Source organism: Vigna umbellata, chromosome 11 (assembly GCF_029865625.1).
Source record: "Vigna umbellata cultivar VRB3 chromosome 11, Vumbellata_1.0, whole genome shotgun sequence".
NCBI lineage: Eukaryota > Viridiplantae > Streptophyta > Magnoliopsida > Fabales > Fabaceae > Vigna > Vigna umbellata.
This window is the reverse complement of record NC_142175.1, coordinates 21,806,897-21,812,275: the sequence shown is the minus strand read 5'-3', so window position 1 is coordinate 21,812,275 and position 5,379 is coordinate 21,806,897. Positions and strand designations below refer to the sequence as shown.

The following is a 5,379-nucleotide window of genomic DNA, read 5'->3' as shown; positions in this document are numbered from 1 at the left end:
ATTCCATCCACTACCTTCTATACTTCCAGTGCTATCAGGTTTGTAATCTTGAAAATTGAACCCCAAATTCCACCTACACTACAACTATGTATTCAAAACATCTTCTTCAATACATTGTTCTCATGGATTGCATTTTATAAGTCTATACCATTGTACTCAACAATTGTAATTTATTGTGTGTCTTAGGTAAAATATATAATTTGGGAAGCATCATCCACCAGAAGACTATTAAAGATGTTGCGAGTGGTGGTTGTAGATATTAAATTATGCTCACTAGTGCAGAAAGGGGTTTTAACGTCCGATATTTTGGCCTTTTGACGTCCGCCGTACGCCCGACGTTTATGTGGGTGACGTCGCTCAGACGTCCGTTGTGGCAGGACGGACGTCTCTGTAAACGTCCGTTGTGTCAGCACGGACAACTACATGAACGTCCGTTGTGTCATGACGGACGTCGACATGAACGTCCGTTGTGTCAGCACGGACGTCTACATGAACGTTCGTTGTGTCATGACGGACGTCGACATGAACGTCCGTTGTGTCAGGAGGGACGTTTACATGAACGTCCGTTGTGTCTGGACGGACGCCTATATAAACGTCCGTTGTGTCTGGACGGACGTCTATATATACGTCCGCCTCCTCCCCCCTGACGTCTACCTTGCTGAAATGTTTTAGGTAGGAGCTGGGGGGTGGACGTCCGTGTGTGCACTGACAGACGTCTGTAGACGTCTGACTGTGCACTAACGGACGTCTACTGGGCGTTTTTTTTTTAAAAATTAGTTTATTTTTTCAATAAAACCACACCTGAAAAGCAGAAAAATGTCCCAGAACAATTTTGCAATAATATAAAAATGCGTTTTATATAAACAAAGTTCTACTTAATGTGGAGTTCAATCCACTACCAAACTATCAACATAAAACTTAAACTAAAAAACTAAACAATGTTCAACAAGAAATATAACTATTCCTAACTCCATCTTTGCAGAAGATAAGCGGTCCACTCCTGCCTTATCTGTTTAATTGTGTCTTCTGTAATAGGCGATGTAGTCTTGAAGCGCTGCAAAATTCAACAAAGATTCATTATTGTTTCATATATAGTTGTAGATGAATATGATTTGTAATGTATTGAAGGTATACATCATTACCTCATTCCAGTCATCTGTAATGACTGCTCGAATGATGGTCTTAATCCAACACATCACATAGAAGCCACATTCCCATGAATCTACCTGGTGGTTACACTAAAATAACAAACTAAATAGTTAAGAATTTAGATCATTCAATAACATAAATGAAAAGGAAACGTTAAATGACTTACAACCTTTGGATACAAAACTTGAACCAGTTGACCACGAGATTTACCAATAACTCTGTACAGATTGAAAACACAAAGTATAATTAATATGACTATTTTATCATAAAAGTTGAAGGTGAACATCAAATTCAAAGTCATTTTTGGAGAAACACTTACCCTTGAAGCATGGTTCTCAACTCAGTTTTCATCCTCCTGTGCAACGAACAAAAAAATATAATTTTACATTGTTTGGGAATGATTACCATCAGCTGCCAGTGCGACCTATCACGAAGGACAATGTAACTCAGATCGGATTCCCATGTCAGCCAAATCTTGTCTTGCTTTTATTCCGTCTTTGGTCTTCCCTTTGACGTTTAATAAAGTTCCGATAACACTGTCACAAACATTTTTTTCAACGTGCATCACATCAATACAATGTCTAACATCAAGTTCACACCAATATGGAAGCTTAAAAAATATCGATCGTTTCTTCCAGATGTTCTTTGCATAGGTACTTTTATGATGTTTTCCAAACACAATGTCAATGTTTTTCACTTCGTTGTACACTTCTTCACCATTCCGGGGTCTGCACACAACCTCATCCTCAACACTTCCATTAAATGCTTTTTTCAATCTACGATAAGGATGATTACGAGGAAGAAATTTTCGATGTCTTGTATATACTGTCTTCTGACCATGCTTCAACTGAAGGTAACTAGTGTTTTCTTGACATATGGGACATGCAAAATGACCTTTAACACTATAACCGCTCAAGTTTCCATATGCTGGGAAATCATTTATAGTGCAAAACAACATTGCACGCAAACGAAACTGTTCCTGAACATGTGAGTCAAACACGTCGATGCCTTCTTCCCACAACAATTTCAAATCATCAATTAAAGGTGCTAAGTAAACATCAATGTCATTTCCAGGTTGTCTAGGACCCGATATCATCATGGACAACATCACATATTTTCTCTTCATGCACAACGAAGGAGAAAGATTGTAAATCATCAACATAACTGGCCACGAACTGTGTTTGCTACTTAAGTTTCCATAAGGATTCATACCATCTGTTGCAAGTGCAAGCCTTAAGTTTCTTGGATCTGCACCAAATTCAGGAAATTTGTCATCAATCTTTTTCCATTGTGGAGAATCAGTAGGGTGTCGAAGAAGATTATCGCACTTTCTTTCGTCAGAGTGCCATTTAAGGTTCTTTGCATCTTCTTTAACAGAGAACATACGTTTGAACCTAGGTATTATAGGCAAATACCACATCACCTTAGCAGGTGCACCATCATTACCTTCATCACCAGTGACTCTGTCAGATTTCTTTTTAAAACGGGATAAACCACATGTTGGACAATACTTTAACGAAGCAAACTCCTTTGTGTACAAAACACAATCATTAGGACAAGCATGTATCTTTCGATATTCAAGACCCATTGGACATAAAATTTTTTTGGCCTCGTAATTACGAATAGGTAGAGTATTATTTTCTGGAAGCATCTCCTTCAACAACTCCAACAACTCGGTGAAACTTTTATCGGTCCATCCATTCCTTGCTTTTAAACTAAATAATTTTAAAGTTGAAGACAGACGTGTAAAGTTCGAGCATCCTGGGAACAACGGTTGCTCTGAATCATTAATAAGAGAATCATACAAATTAGCCCTTACAAAATTATCTTCACCGACATCACGTATCATGTCCTCTAAATGGTCACTCATCCATTCTTCCACATAATCCGTTCCTCGTGACGTGGTTTGCTGCTCCAGTAGTTCTCCATGCCAAGTCCAAACGGTATAAGTCCTCATTATGCCGTACATGAATAGATGGTCACGCACATTGCCTAAGTCTTGCCGTATTTGATTAAGACAACGCACACAAGGACAAAAATATTTCCCGTTGACGGACTTAGCATTTTGTTCAACGTATTGCAAGAACTTCGAAACACCCTTCTCATACTCTTCACTGATGCGACGTTCCTTCATCCAGCTTCGATCCATACTATGTTCGTAAAATCATTAGTTCAAGTGTTTTAACTCTCACAAGGTTAGGCCCTACCCATTCAAAAAAACTAATTTTCATAATTATATCAGCCACGTCCATTGAAGTCTACATCATAAAATTGATAAGATTTCGGCAGCATTTCGCATTGGTCTCCGAAATACACGAAATGAGAGTAGTCAACGACGACCACAATCAAATATGCATCCGGAGAACAACACAAGTACTGAACCGAAATTTTATCAATCTTATCAAAAAACTCCAAATGACATGGAATTGCAAATTATGGAAATTAATTTTCTCAAACTGTCCAATCGGACAATTCAAAATTTAACACAAACGATTAAAAGATTAATCGTTTGTCTTAAATTTCAAACGGGAACTAAGTGTCACTCAATGATTTGATACTTATATAAATACACAACTAATACAGATATATTCAAAAGCCAATTACGCAGTCACATTTTACAGTAAAAAACGTGCATTCACAAAACTCAATTACATGCATACAAAAAAATTTCAACCAACAAGCTAACCTGAAAAGTAGATTCGAAATGAAAAGGATGAAAACGGAGGAGTGAACGGCCTAAAACGCAGTCCAAAAACAGTCAAAGAAGCCTCCAAGAACACGCAAGAGTCTACAAAAAAACGGAACGAAAACGATTTTTAATCGGTTCAAATCAAAGGTATTTCATCACAGAGCAATGTAATCGGATTGAAAATGAATTTAAACGGTCCAAAAACGAGAAAACTCACCTGGAAATCAATGGCGCAGCAGCGTTTTGCGGAGGAAGACGATGAACAGTGCGTTTCCAAACGTTAACTGGTCACTGGTTCGCGGGAGCATGATATTATACTCTTAGTCGTTCGGCGAGCTTGTGGACGGACGTCTATAATAGTATAGATGTCCGGTTCGTCACTAATGTGACGTCTTTGAGGATTTAAAAATGATATTCGCGGGGTGGGTTTAAACGTCAGTCCTTGGTTGCGTCGACGTCCGTAATATGATAAACGTCCGTTTTGGGGGGCTGACGTCTATTATAATGAACAAACTGAACGTTTCAACTCCCCGTGGCAGGCCCTCAACGTCCGTCCTAAGAGGGCCCGGACGTCTATAATAGTATAAACGTCTGGCCCCGCATATGGGACGTCTCTGGACCTGAAGAGAATTATATATCCAACCACCCTGTCAGTACATTAAACGTCCGTTATACGGGCTCGGACGTCTATAATATTATAGACGTCCGTGCCCTCTTAGGACTGACGTTGAGGGCCTGAAGAGAATTAAATATCCAACCACCCTGTCAGTACATTAAACGTCCGTTATAAGGGCACGGACGTCTGTGTTTATTATAGACGTCCGAGCCCTCCCAAAACGGACGTGTAAGGTCCCTACTTAGGAAATTGAAACGTTCAGCCTCGTAGACGTCCGTCCCCCTGAGACGGACGTTTAAGGGCTGCAATGGGTACTTGAAAACGTTCAGCTATAAACGTCCGTCTCGGCGAGGGACGAACGTTCGCTATAGTATAAAAGTCTGTCTCGGCCAGGGACGGACGTTCAAAGCCTGCAAATGGTTTTCACTGTTCAGCCAAATAAACGTCCGTCACTTAGGACGGACGTTCACTCAAGTATAAACGTCCGTCTCGGCCAGGGACGGACGTTCAAAGGCTGCACATGGATTTTCACTGTCAGCCTAATAAACGTCCGTCACTTAGGACGAACGTTCACTCAAGTATAAACGTCCGTCTCGGCCAGGGACGGACGTTCAAAGCCTGCACATGGATTTTCACTGTTCAGCCTAATAAACGTCCGTCACTTAGGACGGACGTTCACTCAAGTATAAACGTCCGTCTCGGCCAGGGACGGACGTTCAAAGCCTGCACATGGTTTTCACTGTTCAGCCTAATAAACGTCCGTCACTTAGGACGGACGTTCACTCAATTTTAAACGTCTGTCTCGGCCAGGGACGGACGTTCAAAGGCTGCACATGGTTTTCACTATTCAGCCTAATAAACGTCCGTCACTTAGGACGGACGTTCACTCAAGTATAAACGTCCGTCGCGGGCAAGGACGGACGTT

At 40.6% G+C, this 5,379-nt stretch overlaps 1 long non-coding RNA gene across 1 annotated transcript; it reads right to left on the bottom strand.

The window, feature by feature from the left end:
- Positions 1-807: 807 nt before the first annotated feature.
- Positions 808-1,542, bottom strand: LOC148191176 (uncharacterized). The gene is made up of 4 exons (XR_015782906.1): positions 1,469-1,542; positions 1,319-1,365; positions 1,143-1,238; positions 808-1,054 (listed from the first exon to the last, which is right to left on the bottom strand). It is a non-coding gene; the product is annotated as an uncharacterized LOC148191176 (long non-coding RNA).
- Positions 1,543-5,379: the final 3,837 nt, after the last annotated feature.